The sequence below is a fragment of the Rousettus aegyptiacus genome, unplaced genomic scaffold (assembly GCF_014176215.1).
Source record: "Rousettus aegyptiacus isolate mRouAeg1 unplaced genomic scaffold, mRouAeg1.p scaffold_m13_p_1, whole genome shotgun sequence".
Taxonomy (NCBI): Eukaryota; Metazoa; Chordata; class Mammalia; order Chiroptera; family Pteropodidae; genus Rousettus; species Rousettus aegyptiacus.
Genome location: NW_023416284.1, coordinates 151507916 through 151535087, shown reverse-complemented (window position 1 = coordinate 151535087; position 27172 = coordinate 151507916). Strand labels below are relative to the sequence as shown.

General features: G+C 36.0%; 1 pseudogene; it reads right to left on the bottom strand.

The window, feature by feature from the left end:
- Window positions 1–1308: 1308 nt before the first annotated feature.
- Window positions 1309–7725, bottom strand: LOC107515573 (annotated as a pseudogene).
- Window positions 7726–27172: the final 19447 nt, after the last annotated feature.

Below are 27172 nucleotides of genomic sequence, written 5' to 3'. Positions count from 1 at the left end.
CTTGCCAGGAATCTTCAGAAAAATACATACCTTTGTGATTTAGGATAGATTGCTCCATGGAGGCCTCCAGAAACTCCACAACTTCTCTTGGTAACAATGACAGGATTCCAACTGCTTTAATCTTCATGCCTGTATAAGCTTGTACTTTTTCAAATTGGGGGCCATATTTCCGGTTTGGCACTGTTCTGGTTCCTTTGCCCTCACTGGGGTTATTATTACCACTCTGGAAATTCAAGAAAGACTGAAACTGATGGAGCCAGGCTCTAGAAACATATCCATATTGAAGTCGTGAATTCTAAAAATAATATTTTAGAATTGTGTGCTTAGTATTCGAGAGCAAAAATTTAGAGCAACCTGAAAGGGAAAGAGAGAGAGAGAGAGAGAGAGAGAGAGAGAGAGAGAGAGAGAGAGAGAGAGAAAGAGAGAGAGAGAGAGTATTTTGGGAGCAGGAGGATTTAACTTTAGGGAATAATAGTATTTGAAGCTTTGCTTACCTCTACCCAAAGGACAAAACAAGGAAATTAAACAAATTAGGAGTGAAGGAGACACTTATGTGCTCTTCGTGCCAATAGGGTGACAAATCGCTTCTGTTTCTTTAATACATGGTGAAGATACCCCTTCTTTATGACATTTTTATGGAATTAAACTATGGGGTCCTAGAGGTGAAGCTCATGTTTCACACTCAGAGAGCCTATGTTTCTGAATCCTCGCATCTAGTATAATCTGAGAACATAAAGTATGAAAAACATGATTGATGAATAAAAGGAATCAATGAATTAGTAACCATGTACTTACAAACTGCTGTGAGTATGAACTGCAAGGCCTTATTTAAAAAATAGGTTGATGATATTTGGCTTGAATGAACAGTTGCTTGGTTTTTTAAACCTACCATACTATTTTTCCTTGATTGTTTTTGTTTTCCTGAGATTAATAATTTTGAAATGAATATTAATGTAGGCAAAAGCATTATTAGAACTGTAGATGATATTAAGTGTACCACAGGTTTAATTAAAGTAAAATAGATCTGGATTTTAAAGGTACTTATAATAGATTAAATTTTCCTAATCCCTCATCTGAGATATTCTTAAAACTCTATCCCCTAATATAGTAATGGCATTGCAGAAAAATTTCTCAGGGGTACAAATCCTATGAAAAGGAAAATGGAAAAAATTTTAAAATTCAGTGGAAGGAAAAAGAAGTATTTTAGATATTTTGAAATCTTAAATTTTCTTGAAAATATTAACATCATCTATTTATTATTAATAATGGACATATTGGTTTTTTTCTTTCACTCCAGATCCCTGACAATTAGTATTCAGACTTGTCTAATTCCTTTTTCCCAACCCTTCTACCTTTTATGACCCTATAGGTGAACCCAAGAATACCTGGACACGATATACTCTAAGTAAAAACAAAGCACAGTTCCTTGTTTTAAGAAAATGTAGTTCTGTTCATTGTAATTGTCTTCTCTCACTTGTATAAATCCACATTTAAAAAATTTCAGGACTGCATTTGATGTTTTAAGGTCAAGAACTGAACTTTTCTATGTTGAATTACTGGTAAATTTTCTATGTTGAATTACTTGGCAGCCAAGTAAAGTTTCTTTATGGACTGGACTCACAAGCTCTTGTTTACTGTCGATCCAGAATTCAGTTCTCAAATCGAATGTCATATGCACAATAGTCCTGTTGTAGATTCAGAACCAAGTTCCACTTCAACAGTACTAAACTCCTCCTCATCAGGGCCTGTTCTACAAACATCTGGTTTCAATCAGGCACTTTAGAGTTACCTCAGAATGTCTTTATCAGCTCGCTTAGGTCATAAGTTCTTTAGATACCCAGCTTTTTAGAACAAGATTATTTTCCTGCTTACTTTCTACTTAGTTCTGAGTGTGCATGGCAATGTCACAATTTCATGAATCTCATGCAAAAGCTAAAACGCCAATAGAGGTTGCTCACTGATGGTATAATTTTGAGAAATCATTTTCTAACTTTTTCCTATGTTTTCCAAAGAGCTTATGTTAGTTTGGTAATAGGAAGGACATTTTTGTTTGTTTAGAAAAAGCCAGAAGCAGTGCCAAGGGTAGATAACAAGATATTTTGTATAGAAGGAAAAGAATCTTTTTTTTTTTTTTTTTGGCTGCCAGTGAAATTTCTGATCTAATATTCTGGCAGACTATGAAACCACTTCAGAGAGAATTTAATTTCTTGCTAGAAATATAGAAACATTCTTTTTTTCTGCAAGGTGAAATGTTGGCTACCTCTTTTCTCACTCAGTTTCATTATAGGTTAGAAAATATTTCAAAATGTGTAGAAGGGGAAGGTAAATCAGCACGCCAGAACAAACACATCAGGCCCTGACCCTGTTCTGTTTGGTGACCTCGTGATTTAACACTTGAAATTGAATGCCCCTCCATGAACATTTAGGTCCCCACAGGCTCACCACACCTTTAGGTAACCTGCTCGGCATCTGAAGGCATTCAAATTTGACACTCTTGGGCTAGCGTTTAATAAAAATAGACTGAAGGATGATGTGACTAAGACATGTTAGGCAAAGCAACAGTGGTGCTAATTTCATCATCTGTTCTTCATTTCGTACATGGGAAAAACTAATTTCAGAAATAAGGAATTACAGCGAATTCACTGTTCATGAACACATGTCTCTTATTTAACCTTATGATTTCCTCCTCTGTATCTTCCTGTTTTTTAGTTAATTCTGTACACACTGCCTGGCTAATAGTGTGTGTTTTTTTTTTTAATGGCTAATATTTTTAAAGCCTAATTTTACTCATATATTTATTGCTTATTCATTCATTTTTTTTTTCATTCTGTACTGTGTGCCAGGCCCTTTAGGTGCTAAGGAAGCAAAATGGATATGAAACTCACAGTCTCACATCCCCTACGGGATTGTGATAGTTAGTAGGGATTGTGTTCTATGGAAATACACAGGATGAAGATTGTGACTATGCCTGGGGAAGTTTTCCAAAGGGGACAATTGAGCTCACCCTTGAAAGAGAAGTTGGTGTTAAACTGAAGATTAAGTCAAATAAAGGCATTCTAAGCTAAAGGAAGAGCAAATCCAAGGCATGGGTTCAAGAGAAGGCCTGGGAGATTCAAGGAGTCACAATTAGTTTGGTTTGACTGGAGTACCAAGGAGTAAGCAATGGGGAGAAAATTAATTTGCACTTTTCATTTGTTTAATAATTTATTTGAACAATTGTTTTATGATTTCCTGTATGCCAAACATTGAGGATACAACAGTAACATACATAGTCACAGCATTTGTTGTAGAGATTATAGTCTAATGAGAAATGCAAAGAAGTAAAGAGGCAATAAAATAGAGTGTAGTCAGTGTTATAATAAAGCAAATACTGGAGGTCAAGGAAACACAGAAGGATGTGCACAGGTAGACAAGAGTATGGTAGACTTTCTGATTTGCTGCCCAGATCCCTAATAATAAATGAAGAACTTGTTTTCCAGGATCTGAGAGTGCTGCCAGAAGACAATCAAACCATAGTGATGCCCAAGGTCATACTTCCTTCCAAGGACACCCTTCATCCAACGTTTGGTCAATGTGTTATATAAAGCTCTGGCCCCCTTGCTCCAATTTGGAGCCATTCTAAAGGACCATTGTAGCTATAGAACTCCCCATGGGTTGGGATAAGAGGCCTTTGTTGATGCTGTAGCACAGCTCAACTTTTCCCTCTGCTCAATCCTGCCCCCTTCATCACCCTTCCACAAGTGGTAACCTACAAGGAACTCTCTGATAAATGTTCTGAACATTACTGTTTCAGAATTGCTTTCCTGAACAGATTATAGTGTCCTTGAATGTCATTCTAAGCAACTTGGATTTTGTGCTGTAATCAATTAGATCCAGGGAGGTCTTTCCACAGGACAATAACTTGATTATATTAGTAAGTTGAAAGAGTACAAAACTGGAGATAGAGAGATTAATTTGAAAGATATTAAAATAGTCCAAATGTATGTAAGAGGTATTTATAAGCAATATTGGCAGGATTTGATGCTTAAGTATAGGAGGCAGACAAGTTAAAATAATATAGGTCTCCTAGATTTTTGGTTTGGGAGAAAGAACAAATCTTGGTACTATTAATCAAAACATAAAACACAGTCAAACAAGCAAGAACATTAGTGAATATGATAAGTTCACTCTTGGACCTGTTGAGTTTGAAGTAAATTCAATGCAATAAATCCAGGTGATGCTTGGCGGATAGTTGAAAATAAGCATTGAGAGATGAAGAGAGGTTAGTGCTAGACATATAGATTTGGTAACTATTAGCATAGATGTAGTAGTTAAAAACATATATGTACATGAACTCAGAGTATTGCTGTTCTTTTCTAAAATGGTTAGATCTCCATATTGTTCACCAAAGTAATTCCTAACTCCTCCAGCTGGCATTCAGACAAAACAATGACGGTTCAGCACTACGGACAGTGGCGGTGTTGCTTGCATCACCTCCCCCCAAGTTCCAGCCCCCCAAATCTTAGTTCTGTTAGATCAGGACTTCTTCATTATCTCGCCATGTCTAGCTTTCCTGCTTTGCCTCCTACCACTTCCCTGGCCCATGGCATATACTTAAGTCAAGTCTGTTGAAGTCATCTAGTTTAAGCTTTTTACTTTTTATTTTTTTTTTATCAGATGACGACTTGAGACCCAAAGAAGCAAAATAATTTGCTTAAAGCCATATGCCTGGTTAGCAACAAAACTTGGGCCCAGATCTCCAGGATCATGGCTTAATGTTCTACGGTACAACATGAGGAAGAGACACCATTTTCCAAGCAACAAGTTTCAACCAAATAATAATTTAAAAAAAGAGAGAGAGAGAGAGAGAGAGAGAAAAGAAATAAAGAAAAGAAATAACAATAGACGTAAAATAAAATTAATAATAAATAAAAAATAACCTTTCACCTGATTCTTTTGATCTTAACTTGGCTTAGTCTTCTGCTCAGGAAAATTTTAAAAAATTTTTAGATAAATTATTCTATGCTCTCTTTTCTGAAATCCTTTATTAGATATCCTAGATCTTTTCCCAATACATTATCTTTTCCCCCATACTATTCATTCTTATGTCATTTTCCTCTGACTTCTGGAAGATTTTTTGAGTTCATCTTCAGATTTATTTATTTGATTTTTGGCATTCTATAATTTTACTCTTTGTTGCTTACACTGCATTCTTTAAAAAAACACTTTTTGCAATCCTATTCTTATTTCTAAATCATTCCTAATTAAGTAGTTCCCATTTTAAATATATAATGTTATTTTTTAAAGTGACAGCTTGATTGGGATAAAATTCACATGCCATAAAATTCACTCTTTAAAGCATACGATACAGTGTTTTTTAGCATATTCATAAAGTTGTGCAACCACTGTCTAGTTTCAGAATATTTTTATCATCCCCCAAAGAAACCACATTTTGCTATTAATGATCTTTCTCCTTACCCTCCGGTCCACCCCCTGGCAACCACTAATCTGTTTTTATAAATTTGTCTATACTGAACATTTCATATAAATAGAATTACAAAATATGTGGTCTTTTGTGTCTGGCTTCTTTCATTTAGCATGTTTTCAAGATTAATCAATGTTATAGCATGTATCAGTCCTCCATTTGTTTATATTGCTGAATAATATTCCCATGTGTGTGTATGATTTTGTTTATTCATTCATTAGTTGATGGTCATGTGTACAATTTACATTTTTTCACTATCATAAATAATGCTGGTATTAAAATTTGTCTGTGGAGTATTGTGTAAACATGTTTTCACTTTTCTTGGGTATATTTCATTTCTCTTGTGTATATACCTAGGTGTGTGTAATTGCTAAGTCATATGATAACCCCATGTTTAATTTTAAGGCACTGCCAAACTTTTTTCTAAAGTGACTGCACCATTTTACATTCCTAGCAGCAATATATGAGCATTCTTGTTTCTTGACATCCTCACCAATACTTTTCATTGTGTCTTTTTTATTATAGCCATCCTAATAGATATGAAGTGATATTTCATGATGGTTTTAGTCTCCTAATGACTAATAATGTCGAGCATCTTTTCATATGCTTATTGTCATTTGTCTATCTTATTCGGATAAATATATATTTAGGTTATTTTTAAATTGTCTTTTTATTGTTGAGTTGTAAGTTCTGAATACAAGTCTCTTATCAGTTATATGATTTGCAAATATTTTTTCTCATTCTATGGATTGTCTCTTCACGTTCTCCAGGTTTCCTTTATTTATTTATTTTTTCGCTTAAGACAGGGAATACTTTATTTGAACCTATCAGAGAAATGGACAAATTGGGTCTATAATAAGGTGTCATGTTTTAAAGCATAGGCCAGTAATTACATATGAGAATATACACTGCTACATACAAATTAACTGATCAGATCAGAACTTTTCGATGTTTAAATCAGAATAAGCTTCCCTGTAAAAGCAGCACCTATGTGACATTTTAACTTTAGTATTCCTAAAGTATTCCTAAATACTAAAGTTTAGTATTTAGGATTTAGAATCAGCACCAACTTCTCCACAGTCTTTCTCAAGGGCAGTCATGTCCCCACAGGCCTTAGAAAACTCTCCTCCTCCATGCCCTTCCCCACATACCAGTGAACAAAGGCACACTAGGTATATATCAGGTCGAACGTGTGGTCCAGGCAGGTCCAGGCCTCAGCAATAGCTGTAGTGTTGCTCAGCATGCACACAGCTCACTGTGCTTTGGCTAGGTCTCTACCAGGTACCACAGTGGGAGGATGGTAATTAATGCCAACTTTGAAGCCAGTGGAGCACCAATCCACAAACTGGATGGTATGCTTGGTCTTGATGGTGGCAATGGCAACATTAACATCTTTGAGAACCACTGTACAACAGGAAGTGAGGCATGTATTTACCATGGTGAGGGGCATGTTTCACTGTCTGTGTTGGCTGGCTCAAAGTACGCAATGGTGATCTCTGCTACAGAAAACTGTTCATGGTAAGCTCTCTCGGCAGAGACAACAGGGGCATATGTGGCCACAGGAAAGTGGATGTGGTAATAGGGTACCAGGTTGATCTGTCAATCAACATTCAGAGCTGCATCAAATCTGAGGGAAGCAGTGACAGAGGATATAATTTGATCTATCGACTTATTTAGTTTAGTATAGGTTGGGCACTCAATATCAAAGTTTCTCTGACAGATGTAATAGATGGCCTCATTGTCAACCATGAAGGCACAATCAGAGTGCTCCAGGGCGGTGTGGGTGGTGAGGATAGAGTTGTAGGGCTCAACTACAGCTGTGGAAACTTGGGGTGCTGGGTAAAAGGAGAATTCTGGCTTGGACTTCTTGGCATAATCAAAAGAGAGATGTTCCATCAGTGGGGAGGTGAACCCAGAACCAGTTCTCCCACCAAACTAAGGAAAACCAAGAAACCCTGAAGACCTGTGTACTGGTCGGCCAGTTTCTGAATTCAGTCTGAAACAAGATCAATGTTCTCTATGACAATGGTATAGTGTCTGTAAACATAGTTATTGGCAGCATCTTTCTTGCCTGTGATAAGCTGCTTAGGGTGGTAGAGCTGGTGGTAGGTGCCAGTGCAAACTTCAACAATGATCATGGATTTCAGGTCTGCAGACACCGCCCTGGCCGCTTGCTTGCCAGTGCCTGTCTCACTGAAGGTGTTGAAGGAGTCATCTCTCCTGCCAATGGTCTTGTCACTTGGCATCTGGCAATCAGGCAGGATGCCATGTTCCAGGCAGTAGAGCTTGCAGCAGGCATTGCCGGTCTGGACACCAGCTTGGCCAACATGGATGGAGATGCACTCATGCACGGTTGCTGCTTTGCAGCTGCTGAGCAGATGGCTGAGAGGAAAAGAAGTAGTTACCTCTTGTAGTGCAACTCTTAGGTGGTTGATGTAAGAGAACCTTTCCAGATTTGTTTTAAAACATAAAAGTGTTTAATTTTTATTAAGTCCAATTTATCTGTTTGTGTGTGTGTGTGTGTGTGTGCGCGCGCGCGCGCGCGCGTGCGTGCATGTGGACACATGCACATGTGCATATGTGCTTTGGTGTCAAAGAGACCATTGCCTAATCCAAGATCATAAATATTTATGACTATGTTTTAAGAGTTTTATACTTTTTGCATGTAAAATTAGGCCTATGACATATTTTTGTGTTTAATTTTGCATATGGTGTGTCTGTGGTGTAACATTCTTTTAGTTCTAGTTGGTAACCCAGCATCTTTCCAATACTTGACATTATGAGATTTTTCCAAAGTTTTTTTGGTAGTATTATTAACTGTTCCATGGGTGAAATCATTTAAGTTAATCCCTCTGATTAATTTACTTTTATAGATTGAAAATAACTCTCTTAATCTATATTAATAAATGGTTCTTCTGCTTGTTCATTTTTAAGATTGTGTTCATCTCTATTGATGAAGTTCAGTTTTCAGAATTTTTGAGGGTCCTGTTCAAACATTAGGTTCAGACAATGGCTGAAGGGAAAAATTAAATTTACCACAGGTCTATTTTAATAAATTGGATTTCAGCTGTTTTTTGGTATAAGGAAAGTTACAGCTAGATAAGGAATTTTACCATTGTGTCACAGAATTCTTACTTGTTTTGTGTGACCCTACTTAGTATATGAAGGGTAAGATGAGGTGTATTGGGATATTGCCCCATGTGGACTCCAACATTTAATGCACTTGCTATAGATGTTGGTAGGAGTGGTATTCTTCCCTCTTTGACTATATCTCACAATTTCCTAGATACAGAACACTTTAATAGAAATCTCCTAAAGTTTATAGCAAGTGCCAATTCATATTCCCCTCCCCCCATTTTTATATTCCTTTAGATATTGAATAGTGGTTAAAACATGTAAACTTAGACCAATGTCTTGAATTGGAACCCCCCCCTTTGAGCTTCTGATTTGGTTTTGTTCACTACTAATTATTCTTGGCTTCCATCTACCAACCCATATTAGTTCTGCTTCTTATTCTCCTCAACCTGTTTATGGTTATTTTGTGTTTTTGCTGGTATTTCCCATACTTGTCCTGCCCAGCCAACTCACCACCACCACCACCAACCTTGGTGACTGATTTTTTTCTTGATGTTTTAGAACACTAAACTAGAATCAGAGGCCAGGTTGTGCTTCTGCTGGAGCTCCCTAGTATTTCTATGTTGCCTCACCTTTCTTCAGTCTTATAATGAAGCCAAATTACACCTAAGTTAACCAAGTTTTTGGAATGTAGAAGTGCCTAACACACATAGAGGCTTCTTAAAGATATCGATTACCTTATTCATCTTTTTATTGCCCATAGCACTTAGCACCATGTATGTACATAGTATGTACTAAACAAGTATTAAATAATTCACTTGAATAATTAAAACACTAATATAGCAAATTCTTAGTAAACAAAAACTTCCTCTTTCTTTTAAACAGCTTGAAGATAGATAGTTTTTCATCCTTATATTTATTTTGATGATGGATTTGAAATGGTACAAAGGAGTATAAGTGCTTTTTACATAATACCTTCTGGGAGATAATTTAGAATAGAGAAATACTGTATTCTCTGTAAGTTTTAACAGAACAGTTGATGGATCAGTGATGAAATTGTACTTCATTACATTAATTGAAATTAATATTTTTCTTATTAACAGTAGTGTTTTACATATTCTCAATTCTGTTTTAAAATGATTTAAAATGGCTGACATAAACATATATACTATAACAATATTTAACGTAATAACAATAGTAATTGTATATATATATATATATATGAAAGAGAGAGAGAGAGAGAGAGAGAGAGAGAGAGAGAGAGAGAGAGAGAGAGAAATAGGTATAAGAAAAAAGATGAAACCAAGAGTGAAGTTGGTAAACCAAATGTATACTACAATGTCACCTACATGCAGTTGTTCGTAGAAGGGCACATATTTGGCTCTGATTTCTTCAAGAAATTTCAAGAGGGCTCACAACCAGTTATGCAGCCAGTGTCCACTGATTCAAACCAATTACTTGTGATGAACACAATTTCTCTAGTTACTGAAACCAGAGAGAAATTTTCCCCAAGTTTATCACAAAAGCTAGACTACAAATTATAATGACCACTGTCCTTACAGCCAACACAGCACAATTTCATAGAAAGTCATTTCTCAGTATAGGCTAGGACATACAAGTCTTCACACAGAAATTTCAGTAAACGGATTTTATGTCGTGCTGTGTTTTTAGCACTGACAATACTCCTGCTGGTGGTCCTAATGAGGAGAACATTTCTATGGTCAACCTGAAATGCCTACATGCCTCTAATGCGGCTGAATAACCTTGAAGAAAATTTTAGATCGGTGGGCATATCGTTGGATAAAATGCACCAAAAAAATAAGGGTAAGAAGTCAATGGTATCAATCAGATTTCTGCTACAATAGTGCTACATAACAACCAACCGCAAATTTTAAAGGCTTAAAACAAAACGTGCTGTTTCTCTTGCTCAAGGTTTTGGCCAACTCTACATCTTCTCATTCCTGAGTCAGTGGCTCACCAGTAGATTATGGAAGTAAAGGTGGTAAAGCCAAAGACAAAATGTTTAAAACCTCTGCTTGCATTACATCTGCTGACCTCAATTGGCTAAAACAATTCACATGGCCAAGCTCAACATAAAGTAGGTGGTGAGATACACTCTGCCTACTAGGTGGAAGGTACTGTGAAGCCACTTGACAAATGCTGTGAATTCTATATGAGGGAGGGGGTGAAGAATTGGGAATAATCCAATTACTACAACCATAATTCTATTTACTATACCCCTTCATGTTTCATTTCTCATTTCGTACCTCTAAGAATCATATAATGCTGGATTTGTAAGGAAACTTAAAGGTTGTCTAGAACTATTCTTTTATTTTATGAATGAGCTATCTGGGGCCTAGGGAGATTATGGGAAATGCCTACAAGTCAATTCGAAGCTCTGCTGCATAGAACCAAATGATGTAACTCCAACTTTCCTCTGTCTATTCCACTATCATAACCCAGCTCTTCATGCAATTATGTGAGTTTAGTTCATGATATAAATATATGATTAAGGACCTAAAAATCAATCTTCAGAGGTAAAAGCCTAGATTGTCTGCAGATATAGAGAGTTTTGGTATTGCACTGAAAGGAGATCTTAAATTCGAGGTTCTGACTTGGAAAAATTGCTTTTTTGTAGAGTTTTTTCTAATGAAAATATTTACAGACCGAGTTGTTATTTAAAAATAGGTAATGTTTCCAGAAGGAAATGTTTAGTTTGTTTCCCAGTTGCTTGCTATTGTCTTCCTATTTCATCTGATAAAGAATCAAATGTAAGAAAGGGCAAGGGGGCGGGTAAGTGGACTGAGGATGGAAAATTGCCAGAGATGGAGAAAAGATATAAAACAGAGCCTTTTCAAGTTCACTTTTGTTTTTTAAGTTTCCCTAATGTCCTCCCTAAGGTAAATCACTAGCGGCTATGTGTTTGGCTTACTCCTCAAAAGCAGATCTGAGCTTGTAAGCAAACTGAAATGCACTGAAATAGGGTTTATTTTGAGAGAAGGGAACAGCTGTGCCTCCTGGAGTCCCCAGCAGACATGGAGCCTATCCATTACCTCAGTGTTCCTAGATGGTATTGCTTACAGTCTTTTTTGTATTCTGTTTACTGTTCCAATTCTGTAGGTCAGTTTGACTGGATATCTTTTTTTTTGGGGGGGGGGGGACACTTAATAGCTAAGATAGTATTTGTTATTAATGTCCTGTCCGAGTCTGACAGTTTCTTTAACATTTCATGGTTTTACTTCCAGATTGTTTACTTCTGTGGATCAGCTCCCCTGGCAAGAAACTTGACCCCTGTAGATGATATTATCTTGGAAGAATGTAGGGCTAGGCTAGAGGGTAGTTCTTCTGAAAATCAGTGATCTGAGCACACATAATAAACAAAGCTAGTTAAGAAGCAGCCATTCAACATGAAAAACAAAAAGTAATAATTTAGCTGTATTATTATATAACTTTAAAATAGAAACACAGGAAAAGATATAAAATATGTTTTAAAATAATTATTTCCTATCTATTCCTTTTATTTTAGGCTGGAACAGATGGCCCCCAAATTTTCAAGTATAATCCTATTTTAAACAAAAAAAGAATTTCACAGAGCCCTATATTATTACAATAGTAATTATGATTTTTTAGAATTGAGAAAATATAGAGTACAAAACACACAGTTACAAATTCAGTAATGCTTTTAAAGTCAGGCTTTATTGAACAAAAGAGCATTTACTTTTGTTTGAAGAATAGGTATACATATCAATTTAAGCTACCTTATTCAGGATGCAGATAAGTATACTTCATGAAACTGTGGGTCCCCTGTAATAATCTTAAAGCTTAGCTGATGTGCATGGCTCATAGGTTGAGATCTAAACTTTTGTCCTCCATGTTTTATGCTCATCAATTTGGGGAGCTATTCTATTTAATGACATCATTGATCTACCATCTACGCAGGCACTACATATTTTTACTGTTTCTATTAAACTGGACATAATATAATGAACTGAGCCTTGTCTTTCTAAAAGTCAAAAGACTAAAATATGAGGTCTTTTTAAATCAACCATTATGTTTCTTTGAGGAAATTAAAAACTTTGAGACTGTTATACTTTTGTAAAATTAAAGATGGGAACTGGAGAGATACTTGCTCAGCCCAACTCAACAGATTATTGTGAGGATCAAATTAGATTATTTAGCACCTATTATAGTACAATAAATGGTAACTGGCCAGTCAGTATTTTAACAGAATCTTCTCATTTAGAGCCTAATTCTTAGCTGCTGCATTACTAGAAATGTATAGTTCACCCAGAGTTACATTGGCCTAAGTGACTGCCATGTTCTCCAGATTCTCAGTAGCTTGGAGGACAGGAGGTAAAGGTTTGTGCAGTGAACTGGGCCAGGAGTAGTGACCTAATTTTAAGATTTACCTCTGCCATATGAAAAAAGAAATGTACCAAAATCTCAGAGGTGTTCCCTTTTTGCTACAGGGCTTATTTTTTTTTTTTAATAAAATCTTATTGTGAAAATCCAATATATAAACCTAATATGAAACAATGTACAATTTTCACATGCAGTTTAAAACTTTCATTGTTTGCAAATGAGGCTGTAGGAGTACAACTTGAAAGCCAGTAATTTAATTCATATTTAAGATCCAGCTTTAAAAGATGATATTCTTTTATTAATTTAAAATAAGAGATGTTCCTGCCCAAAGAATTCCTAGTGGTCAGGCTTGTGGGATATTTTCCTCTGACGCTCATGAAATCAAACCTTAGATCAGAAATTTGAGCAGAAATTAAATCAAAGCAAGTTTTATATTCTTGAGACCTAATTTCATCAAGCAATGGTGACCCAATTTAATGCCCTTCATCATGCTAATAATTTTTTTCTCTGAAGAACTGGGCATGGAAATCTAAAATCTCAGCACCACTCTCTATAGACCAGTATTGGAAGAAATACTCACCATAATCTCACCCTTCGTCTTTTTATGCCTCCTCGTAGATCTCCATACTCGCATGGCTGTCCTCCTAATGTTAGGAATGTGGGTCATGGACACTAGGATGAGAATTTTTTAGTCATCATGTTTGAAAGCTCTTTACAGAATTCTGGCCAGGCGGTCATCTAGCTGGTCATTCAGGTTCTGCTTGTCCAGCCCTCAGGTTGGAGAGTTTGCTACCACCAGTAATAGAGCTATTTCTCTTGCCTCCAAAGAGTAATTCTTAGACATTTCGTTCATACATTGATTTAAAATAGGACTCTCTATAGCTTCAAATATTATCAAATGCGTAGCTATCTATGAATGAGTAATATTATAGCATGCTCTAGACTGCAAATTCCCCACAGAATTCTGAGCTACTCCAGGACTGAGTGTGGATCTGAAGGATTCATCTTTATTTGCTCAGCACTTAATAGTAACTAACTTGCAGAGGAAACTCGTCAAATCTTGAATGACTGACTAAATGAATTAAGTAAATTTGTAGCAACTCATTAAGCAAGAAAAGACTGGATCACATTATTATTTTTGAAAGCAGCAGTTACAAAGGTCATAACTCAGTTCATCACTAAGCAAATCTAATTTATACCTTCAGACCACAATAATGCCCCTGTATTCTCATGGCTTCAGAAAACTGGAGTTTCCAAACCACACTGGGGTCATTTTCAGGGTGCAGATTGAACTGTCCACTCAGTATTTGCTTTTGTTTTCAGTCACTGAAAGAACTGAGGGAAGCTAGAGCATGAGGCTGGTAGAGGATGGTAACTGATGATGGGAACCAGAGACCAACCACCTGGGTTCTAATCCTGGCCTTTCCATTTGTTAACTATGTGACTTTGGGTAAGTTACTTACTATCTCTGCACCTATCAAATGGATATTAGCTAATGCGAGGGTTTAGTGAGCTAATGCCCCTAAAGCTCTTAGGAAAATGGAACCAGGTATGTTGTAAACATTCAATAAGTATTGACTCTCCTGCATTCATCTGAGGACAGGCCTTCAGATTTCTAGGGTTCTTTATGTTTGGGAAATCAACTTGATGGGCCTGCTTTGGATATGAAGGAGGAAGCCCCAGGCAGAGAACTAAATCGTTTTGCATGATAAAGTACGAATTTTTAGCTTCTCAGAGCTTGAGAGGAAAGCACTAACCCCAGGGATGGGAGAAGTCCAGCAAAATAGCTAAGAGTCTGGGGCTCTATTTGGGGCAACAGTCTTAATATCTGACGTTGACTTGTTTGTTCCTTGGCACCACAGTGGACCATTTCTTACCTTATCGCCAGAAAATTAATAGATGTTTATTACACAGGAGCCATATGTGAGTGATACTTTGGGGAGTAAATAAATCAAGGTGATGTGTTTATGCTATTGGGTAAGGCAGTACATCAGAAAAAAGAGCAAACATAAGGGGGACGTAGATAGAGCAGAGGTGGAGAATTTGGCCCGGGTAGGAAAACAGAATGTGCAGGGAAGAAGAGAAACCTAGAGATGTGGAGAGAACCAGCAGATTTCTCACCAATGTGTGAGATGGCAATCAAGCACTTTTATTTTACACAGATCTCAAAGGATAACAAAACAAAACAACAACAAAAAACTAGGATTAGTTGAAGATCCTAAATATCCAAGCATTTGAGCTATACACAAAGCAAGATTCTTACGACAATCAGAGTTAATGGATGTAAACTCCTAGCACTAAGTAATCATTCTATAAATGATAACTATCATCATTCATCCTGTTGATTCATATATTATTCAATGAATATTTTTCTAACCAAAGGAACCTGGGCAAAGAGCAGCTGGTATATGTGGGGGGCAATGGAGCATATAGATTCATTTATCTCCCCAATGTGGGAGACTTAACCTATCATCCCTCCTCTTTTATCCCATATCTCCACTCCTGGCCTCTCTCCTTTGTGCACAAGAAAATACATTCCCTGAAGGAATAACATTGACTTTCAGGATTGCTGGGGCTGTAACTTTTGTGTATTACAAGCACGCTTGCATGATTATAAGAGATTGTTTCTAAGTCATATCCATGCTTCAGAGAATGCCTATATACCTAAAGTTTTAAAATTGTTTCATTAATCAACTAAGTTAAGGTAAGAGTGACAAGCAGTGTTCTAAAAACATGTAGTTAATTTTACCCATGATCCATTTTCCAGTAAGTGACTACCAAGATAGCCAGAGCACAAGAATAGGTAATGGCTTTGTTTTTCTAAGATGTAGTCATTGCGATTATTTTTAGATGAAAAATTTGGAGCCAGAAGCACAACTCACAATTATGTTGCTATGATTCGACAACCAGTTGTTTTGAGGAATTAATTCAACTGTGACAACTTTAAAGTCACCACTTTTTCTGAAAAAAATCAGCAGATGAAAACTGAAAATAGCAGTTTCCATGACATGAAATGCTGTTTCCTGTAATCATTTCACATCTTTTTACTTTTGCATCTTGGACACCCCCTTTGCTTAGGCCCTCTCTTAGTCCCCAGCTCTTACCTGCTCTAGCAATTATTGAAGCTCACTGACAGACAGCCCCTCTTTCAGGAAGCATTCCTAAATACCTAAGCCTGATGGATCTGCTTTTCCTCTGGACTCCTACACTGATTGTGCGTTATCTACACCTATTGTGCATTGTCTATAACCTTCCTAGAATTCTTCATCTTCTCCCTTGATTTCCAATTTATTTTTGTATATATCTCATTAGTCCAAAAGCTGTTTGTATTATGTAATAATTTTAAATTACAGAAATAATATATCGGAAATCATTATTATCAAAAATTTAGAAGAGAGAGGAAAGAAAAATATTCACAATCTTGTCATCCTAACACTAATTCGGTACATACCAATTTAGAGTATTTCTTTCTAAACTTTTTTCTATGCTTATTTTTTTCATTGATTTAATTCTATGCGATTTCATATTTTGACTTTTTTCAACTAACATTACAGCACAACCATTTTGCAAATTGCTAAATAACCTTCATTATGTAACTTTAAATGGTACATAATATTGACTATTATTAAAATTTTAGACTAATATATTTTACTATTTTAAGTGTTGCTATAGTTGACATTTTTATGCATAGAGTTTTTTCAGTGTATGTATTTATATGTTTATATGAATGCATATTTTGCTATTTTTTTTCTTAGGATAGTGTCCCCCCCAAAAATTACTGAACCAAAGAGTATGATTATTTTTAAGGTTTTAGAAACATATTTCCATATTTCCAAAAGAGTGAACCAATTTATATCACTGGATATACGTATTTGAGAATACCAGTTCCTCCAGACTTTCACCAGAATTGTTTCCTTAATTATTTAGTCTTCATATAAATAAAAATAGAAATGGCATTAGTTCGCTGCTTTAATGACTTACTATGAATTATTTAAAGCATATAGAAAAGTAAGGAGAAAAATACTAACCTATAGTTTATCAAGTCAACACATTTCCATATTTTCAGCAGTCTTATAAGCATAAAATATTATATATGTGGTTGAAGCTTTGTGTACCTCCTTTCCAATTTCACTCCTTCCCTTCCTCTTCATAGACAACTGGAATAGAATGTTTATCATTCCTTTGCATTTCCATTTCCATGTATTTTAATTGTTAAATCTTTGATTACTAAAGAAGTCAAACATTTTCCCACATCACAGCTAATAATGTGAAAATACTCAGGGTTCTAGAGTCAGGTAGTACTGACTTTGAATTCCTGCTCTGCCAGTTGCTAACTTTATCTTCTTGGACCGCTCTGTGCCTCAGTTTCCTCATCTATAAAATGGAGATAATAATCATTCCTACTATTCTTTATCATGTTGCTATGAAGATTAACTATGGCAGTACAAGTAAAATTCTTGGCAGAGTGCTTGGCACTCAAATATCTTTTATTACTCTAGTTTTTCTTTTGAATCATTTTCTCTTTGTCCTTCTTAAAAAGATTAAATTACTTAAAACTGTGAAACACTATCAGAGATGATGATGTTTACTCCTCACAACAGCTTTACGAGTTAGTATTGCAACAATCCCCTTTGATGAATGAGGAAACTGAACCCAGCAGCTAGCGGGGGAGCAATGCTGTGTCTGAACTTGGATCTCTGGTGCCAGCACTTCACATTTTGCACGTATTTGCTGCAGCTCTATCTCTTCTAAAACTGAAGTCATTTCAGTTTTAGACAAATAATATCATTTGTCTAGGAGGTAGTTTTAGTACTGTTCTTTAATATAATCGTTATAGATAGATCACAGTTTTTCTCTAATTTGGAATTATTTCCTTCTTTTTTTCCTGAATATTCTGTATGAAGTATTTACTGCTTTTATAAAACTAAATATACTCTTAACTTCAACAATGTTACCGATAATAACATAATTATATTTACATTGTTTGAGATTTAAGATCTCTAGGCTTGATATTATTTTTTTCTGACTTTTTTAATGCAACAAAAATCTTTAGAAATTTCGGCATCCAAATTTCAGTCCATTAATGTCTTAATCATAACTATTTTAACTAAAATAATCCCATAATGATCCTGAGTACTTATTAATAGCTGGAGTAGGATTTAAATTTTACGATTTATAAAAATTAATTTTAAAAGAAAAAGAATAATAATCAACCTTAAAAATATATTAATCTAAATTTCACAAACCTTATTTTTAATTTTTTTCAAGGCACAAGAAAATAGTACTCTGGATATAGATTATAATATACTCTTGCATGTAATAATAAGACATATTAATAAATATCAGTTTTGTTTATATAAATCTTAAATTACAAGAAAATTTTAAGGTGATATTTTATGGTAATTATATTTTTCTGTTTATCAATACTTAGTTTTTTCTTTGACTAAGCTGACATTTGTCACAGTAAGTGATATTGTCCTTATCATATGTAAGAAAACAAGGTTCAGAGAACCCAAGATGGGTGGGAGTTAATGAGGCAGTTGTAGACATTACTAAGCCCTGGGGCCTGGTGAAAGGAGAGACCCCCTTAATGGCAACCAGAGGAGCAGAGAGCATCTCAAGATACAGGAAAAGTGTGAGTTAACATACACATGGTATTGCAAAAGGCTATTTAGTAAAATAAATGCTGAAGTATTTTGAACAGACCAATGTAGATCCTGCAAACCTAAATTCAGTGTTCATTTGGTTTTATTCCAATAGGAGAATAAGCTGTTTATTTATTTATTTATTTTAATTCCAGAAACCCCATGGTTCAGGTAAGTGGCAGTAATGTAGCTGGGAGTCTATAAAAACCATCACTTTATAAATGACAGTCTGCCCCTCACCTGTTAAGTTGCCAATTCACCCAGCTCCTCACTGTAGCAACACTCTGGGTCTGGCCTTTTGCCAGTATCTGAAAAGGGATCACAGCATATGAGCTTCACTGTGGCTCTCGCTTGAGGGTTTCTCAGCGAACACCTTCTCCAGGAGGCTGGCAGTCATCACAGCAGAAAACCCCCTTGCAGCCTACAAAGTTTACTTCCTAACAGAGGTTGCGTTAGCAGGAGACTGCCCACATGTCCCAAAACATTTTAAGGAAATTCATCATAACCTTCTGGATGAAAAGGCAACAGAAATACTGCAGTGCCTGGTACTGGCTTCCTGCATAGCAGGTAGGTAGTTAAAAGGTGGTAACTATCCCAGCCCTGGAAACACTGAGATGCACATCTCATTGGCTAACTATGACTCATTTCCTCTAAGAAATTCTAAGCAATTGGTTCTAAAAGATGATATGTGGGAAGATGAAGACATTTTTTAAAAAATTATGTGGTAAAACTCAAATGCAAAACTGGGGCAAAGTGGCATTGCTTTTCTATGCTTCTATTTTGTAGAAACGGCTTCGAACAGCAGGCTCAGAATCTGGACGCATTCAGGGGCCATTTTAGGGCAAGCTGGGGTGGGATTAGGTGTTCCACTCTCCACTGTTCTCTTAAGCCTGCCATGATCTGAAACTTAGCTCTTGGGCCTGCGCCAGAACCAGACTGAAGTCCAAGGGGGAGCAAAGAAGGAGGCGGTGTTCAGACAACTGCTGCAGGGAAGTCTCTGGATAATGCATTTTCACCCTATTGTCCCCCAATGCTGATCAAATGCCTAGAGTCCACTTTCCTCCCTTAGTGTCACTATTGATTCCTATTGCTGAAATCATATACCTTTTAAGATAATGAAAATAAATACTAACCACTATCTCTATCTTTTGGTTCAGTTGAAAACAGTTATCCTTTAGCAATCTTTCACAATATAAATAACTCGTCCAATTTTACTCAGGCTAAAGTCTGCTGCATAACTTTATTGAGAAATTATCAGTAATAGAAAAAAAAGTACCTTGTTAATTAGCATCAAGACCAATTAATATAAAATTTGTATCCCAGTTAGCAAAATGTCTTATAAATTTATGTATATCATGTATATTTGTAATTTATTTTGTCATTATTTATTAGTACATGTGTGAGGAATGAAAATTTAATTGCAGATGCTTTGTTCATTGTTAATGCATCTGATATTCTCTGTGAGAACTTATGATAATGAATGTATTTGACATTCGGTTAGTTTATCTGTGCTTCACTTGCAGTTCAGTAATTGATGATTTGAAGTGCTTATTAAAAAACAAAAAGTCTAAATTACCATAATGAAAGTGTAAATTAGTTATTCTGCTAGGTTTTAAAAAACGTTTAAGTTTTACTGGGTTATAAGAAAAGTCCATAGGATGTTATTCTTTCCAAATTCAAGTTTAGGTAGTATATTCATAAGTAGATTCCTAACACATGATAGAATATACAGATGTCAAATTATAAGGTACATCTGAAAATTATATAATTGTATTAACCAATGTTACCCCAATAAACTTAATAAAAAATAAAATAAAAATAGATTCTTGAACATAACATTACAAAATATTATAAATGTTTAAAATATTTTAAAAAATGTTTTATAAAAGTTTTAAAAAATACCTCGTCTATGGCTCAAAGTAGAGGGGAAAAAAGACCAGTGTTAATTATTTAGTTTTAATTAATTTTGTCTAGATATGTCCAAATATAAGGTGATCCTATTTGTTTTCAGATGCATTTTCAAAAATGTGTTTGAGACAACTTATCTTAAAATTTTGAGATATAAGTGAAATAATTGTCCATACAATATTAGTTACTATATTAGGTAGATATGCTAAATTAGACATGTTGCTTTTTTCCAATGTCATATTTAATATATATTTACAATCACTACAATGTAATAATTATTGCACTACATTTTAACATCATCTTTTAAAAGCTCACTTATATATTTTTTTTAAATACACGTTCCAGATTTTACAGATTGAATTTACATTAGGCTAAGTGACATTTCTGATCAGTAGGTTATTGATCAAAATAAAGTGGTTAAGGGAGCGACATATAATAAGAGAGAATATAAATACTGAAGCACAAAGTGACAAACCCAAATAACTGTCACCTAATAAATATATATGTATGTTTACACAATAGAAAATTCAAAAGCTCTAAGGGATTATAGTGACCTTACTTAGGTGCTCAACAAATATTTACTAAATAAGCAATGAATATTTTCATACTATCTTCTTCCCATTTGTTAAGTATTATTTTTACAATCATAAAAAAACACAAAGTAATGTTCCCCCATGAATCTGAAAATGATAACTAGACTTGTGTTTCATTTTCTGAATGTGTTATAATACTTGTTAAAATTCCAGATTTCCATTGAAATTTGGTCCAACTCTTAAATTAGGGATTGTTTCAGTGCTTTAACTTCCAGAGATCCCTACATTCTTCCATCATGATAGTAATATGGGAATATTCTTTGGAATAAGAACTTACCAAAGTTAATAGAATTATTGAATTGAATTCTACTGCCTAGAAGTAAGGAAACTACTGTGAAAACTATCTAAATGTTCTTAAATTATTTATATAGTGAAATAATAACTAATTAATTACTCTTATTTAACAAGTTAGAGTCCTGTTGACATCAATGAACTCAAGATGTTTTACACTTTGCTCCTGGAAATACTTCAGATAGTGGCAAACTGTTCTAACTGGGGCAGCAGCTACCAGGACCAGCCCCATTAAGACTATTGAGGACTTTCTCCACTGAGTTGCATGTGTGCCCAGTGGTATTCTGAGTCCATTTAAAGTTGTTTCTCTCAATCCTACATTTCTCTGCTGTTCAAAATATAAGGTGCTATTTATCTATATTATTGGATGTTTTCAGTCTGTATTGCTGTCTGCCACCTTCTTGGTAACCCATCCATGGTTTACTGTCCTCAGAAACCTTTTCATCATGCTCTATGGAAATCCCACTTTACTATTTAATACAAACAAATAAATGAAACCAAAACTCCTTTGTATCTTTATCTGCATAGACTGTTTTAGTTGGTTTCTCTGGGAAGGAGATGTTAAAACGAAGTTAGGAATGCAATAGGCTTATTGGTGGGTAACATCTGTGAAAGATAAAAAGGGACAGGGAATCAGATTGGAAAGAAGAGGCTCAGGCCATGATTCAGATCTGATGAGGTCTCAGTTAACTCAATGGAGAGCTAGGGAGCAGACTGAAGATTGGAGGGTTCTGCATGGGAAAGAATGGCAGGCCACAGGGTCTCCACCATGCCTGATCCTTGGCTGGGGCTATCCAGGAAAAGTGTGGCCTCCACTTAAAAGTTGAGGCAGAGCCCACAGGTGCTGACAGCTGGAGGCTATCAGCTAACTGCAGACCGTTAGCTGAGCATTAGGATCATTTTGGAAGGGAGATCAGAGAGATGCAACTCCAACACTGCCTCATAGATTAATTTCTCAGCTGCCCCACCTCTGAAATCTTAAACTCAACATCTTACCCACTCACTCTAATGCTGTCCTACCATTCACCTTCCACCTTTCCACCATACACTCCCTTACTCTCATATCTGCTCTTTGGTTTCATGTAAAACTTCCAGTCCCCTTATTCCCTCGCCCTATTTTCAATATTTCAGCCCTCTCTTAATTTCACTGTTTTCTCCAAATAGGCTAGCCTCAGTTTCCCACCACTTCATCAGTACTCCAGCCAATACCCTTAAATTCCTTGTTCCTTTGTCTCCAAGTGCCCACTCTGCAAAACCCTGTTTATCTATGTGCCTTCTTTATTCCTATACTCAAATTGCTGGCTGCAGCTAAAGAAAATCATATAATGCCACAGATTAATGTCATGTGGTTTCCAATCTTAGCTGAACCCTAAATGCTATACTATAATTAGTTACTTCCTTCTCTCATGACATCTGAAGAAGCCTCTCATAATTTTTGTTTTGCAACATGTTAAAAAGCATGATAAGAAAAGCATGGGCTTTGGAGTCATATAGATTAGATTTAAATTCTAGCTCTTTACTGCCTGTATGGCCTTAACTTCTCTGGGTTTTCTTTCTCAATCTTTAAGATGAAACTGATATTAACTGTTGATGACATTGTTTTGAGGACTACAGAAAATATGTAACTGGTTTTGTGAGAAGTCTCAGATCATTTGGAGGGTATATTCCAAGGGTTTCTCCCACTAATTGCCGCCAATTGTTCTACAGTAAAGTCCCACAATCCAATTCCATAATGTTTTGAACCTTTCAAATTATTTAAATAGTCCTTTTCTCCACTAGTGCAGATTAGATAGGAGGCTGTTGGTGCATGCATGTGTGCGTGCGTGTATGTGTGTGTGTGTGTGTGTGTGTGTAGTGAAGGCATAATCTGTTTTCTTGAACTCTACACTTCCCCCCTTCCACTTATTCCTCTGGTGTCTGAAAAGGAAGACAGGCAGAGAAGAATTTGTCTCTTTATACATTGTCGAGATTGCTGTCTCCTTTCATTATGGATGATGACCTTGCAACTTTTCTATAGATTCAGTGTAACCAGGTGGTGACCACAATAAGTTCTGCTGGCAAAGACGTTGGTCTTAAGCAGTTCCAGTAAACATTAATGGTCCCTTGGAAGACTTATCTTTTGTCTGAATTACATTCCTCCCAGCCTCCCACCTAAAGGACTACTCCATGATTTGGTGGTCCATATCTTACCTGTTTTCTCATTCGCTTTTGCAATCAAACTCTGAAGCCACAGGTGCAGGTGGAATTCATTTTCTGTATCTCCTAGGAACTGGAGACTTGAGATAAGGTATCCTCACTCCCTTGGCCTGGCTACTTCTCCATAAGTTTCCTTTCTCGATTTTGGTAGTGCTGAGCTGGACAGGAAACCCAGTAGCTAAGCAGACATCCACAAGGGGTGTTCAAAGAATCACAGCCTAGAATGAAGGTATCAATGAACTTGGCCCTCTAAAATTTGGTAAATATTTCTCAAAAGTGTACCATTTTACGATAATTTCCAGACTAGTAACACCACAGGGTCAGAAAAAGATGACAATCAGTACTTTATTCCATTATGATATTTGTATACAGAGCATCATCTATAACAAACCTGGGTATACCAATGGATGTTACTTTTTTCTTGGCGAGATATGAGAGAGCTCCATTTTTAGATTGTATGTCTATATTACCAATATAGGTGCACGCTTGTGTCATTCTAAGCACTTTACAAATATTAACTCATTTAATCCCCACAATAATCATATGAGGTAGTTACTATTATAATCTTCAAATTGCAAGTGAGGAAATTGAGGCACAGACAGGTCAAGTAACCTATATGTCTTCTATTCACCTTTGTATAATTGACTGTATCTTCTAGGAATCCAATTAAGATGTTCAAATCCACCATCAAAAGACAGAGTTTCTTAGTTTTCTTTTTTTCATTATTATACATGATCATTTGAAATTATAACAACCCATAATAAATTTGGCAATTTGTCATTTTTATGATTTGTTGGAGGTAATATATCATAGTCCTTGTTACACCCTTGATACACCAGAATTATCTATTCCTTGAAATTTTTAGATTTCATTTACAAACCTGTTTCTATCAAATGACAATTGTTCTTTAGGAACTATTTCAATTGTTATTGATTGGTTTGATTTTCTGCATTTTATTGGTTTCATATTTTACATTTTCGTAAACATTAACCTCTCTTGTTACATTACTCTTCAGTTCTCTGGTTGCCGTTTGCCTAATGTCATTTTATATAAAAAGATATGTGTAAGATAGGTGAACTTAATCAGTTCAGAGATTCATATCCAAATAAGTTAAGATTTATGAATGCAACATTTATTTTTCATTTGTAAATGATCTTTTTTTGCAGGCAACATTTTAAACGAAGAGTTTAATATAATTAGATATTAAATATGGTGGTTTTAGTACTGTTTTCCTCTTTGTGATCTTGTTTATATTTTATCATTCTGAGATAAATTTTAATCATTCTGAGAACCATGGATACTGAGTGTATCATGAATGTGGGGGAAAATACCAGTTTAGTATATATTCAGAACCCATATGATTAAAAAAAGGATGGTTACAGTTTACTCCATATACATAACATTTTCACTTAGTATTTCAATTATTTTAATTGCATTAGATCTCTATCCTCCCAAGTTTAATTAGCAGGAACACAAAAATGTTTATCTTTGGTGCCAGCTGCCGAAATAGCAACATGTTTTTACTGTTTGTTTTTATGTTTTAGTAAGCAATGAAATATTTTACAAGGTCTCAACTTCATATGTACTTTGTGTGTGTGTGTGTGTGTGTGTGTGTGTGTGTGTGCGCGCGTGTGTGTGGAGTACATGTCCGTCACATTGATAAAAGCATAGAAAATCTGAGTAAATGATTTCTGAAAAATACTGCTTAGAATTGAGTGGAAGTTGGCAGAATTTCGGAATAACAAATAAGTATATCTTAAACCCACAAAGGACCAAGATATATCTGTAATAGTTTATAAATTTCTTAGAACTTTATAAAAAGTTTGATATTTAATAAATGTTGAACCTAATATGAGATTTTGGTAACTATAAATCATGAAAAAAAGATACTTTGATATATAGCTGACCTTTGAACTGTGTAGGGGTTAAGGACAGTGACTCCCACACAGTAGAATATCGGGGTATACCTTTTGACTCCCCAGCGTCCCTTAGTATCAGCAGGAGATTTGTTGCAGGACACTGGATGATACCCAAATCTGCAGATGCTAGAACTCCTTATATAAAATGGCATAGAATAATGTATACGATTAGTCCTCAGCATCCATATATTCCCAATTGTGTGTAGCAGACAGTTTTCCATTTGTAGTTGGTTGAATTTGCAGATGCAAAACCCAGCAGAAACAGAGGGCTGACTGTGTATTTATTGAAAAAAAAAAATAGCGTTTAAGTGTACTCATGTTTTTTATCGGTCAACTTTAGTTCCATAGCTTCTGATAATTCTTTTTGGAATTTTTTTTAGGATTCTCTTTGAACCTATATTATTCGAGCGTCATTAAATGAGCTAATGCACTTTTATATCAGGAAAAGAGAGTAATCACATCCTTCTTTCATGTTTCTATCACTTTTTGTTCACAGAAACAGGTGCTCCTTGCTCAAGGGTTAATGATTTGTAGAAATAAGTGGAACTCTACCAGAGGACCAACTGTAAAACTGCAATTAGGTAAATTACAACCCAAATGTGCTAAGTGATAGACAATACACCTAAGTGTAATTTAACCTTAGTGTAATTTAAATTCGAGACAGTATTTCTCAATTAAAAGGTGTTTAAATATAAATATGAGGCCTTCACTAGCTAACTTCCAAAACAGGAAAAAACATCATTGGACTCAAGGCGCGTTGATCCTAGGACTCGGTTTGTAGTTTACCTTTGATTCATCTGCCAGGCGCAGAGTTCACCTCCTACAGTGCTTGACCAATGTTTATTAAATGAACTTATTGTATCCAAATATTATAAGGATTATAATATTGCTAATGAGAAATAATATTTAAAAAGCGGATGCTGCATCTTGCCCTTCCTCAGGATACTTGCTCTTGCACTCTGGTTTCCAGCGAAGGGGAGAAATGACCAGGCGTAGGAAGAACATGATGGTGTGGGTGGTAAAAGGAGTTGCACACCCATTACATACTTTGGTGTCATTATGCCTCTTTTCTGGTCGCTTATCTGAAACAGTGGGCTACCATTTAAAATTTATGGCCCTTGCCTGAACCCTGTGGTATTAACTACTCTTGGGTGTTTTTTGACTTGGTTTTTAACTGGGCACATCCCTGAGTCATAGGTATTTCGGTAGGTGTCTCCCTCTCCGTTGAATTTGCAAGTTGGGGAAAAATGACCTATTTTCTATCCCCTGCAATAATACATAAACAATGTTTGTGTAACGCATGACGGTAACTTTAATCCCAAATCTAAATGAGATTGGAAGTCCCTCAGCCCCTCCCAGATTAGTCTCTATATCCCAGCAATAGCACTGCGAAGGCACTTCTTCCAGATCTCATTCCGAGAGGTGGTCCTGGAGAGCAGCAGGGACTACCCAAAGGAGTGGAATATTGAGCGATAGGGCTCGGGGCACCTTATCGCCCTCTTCTCATCTAGCACTGCGGGGACACAGGGAAGGAGGGATGCAGCTAGTGGGTCGGGCGGAACTCTCGGCCGCCAGAAGACCTAAGGCGCGGTAGGGACCCCCACCGCGACTGGTCCGCAGTCTCCGCCCCGCGCAGCGCACGCCTTATATAAGCGCCCGAGGCTCCGCCCCCATCAGGCTCCGCCCCCGCCCAGCTCGGGCTCCCTGTCTGCCTCCGGC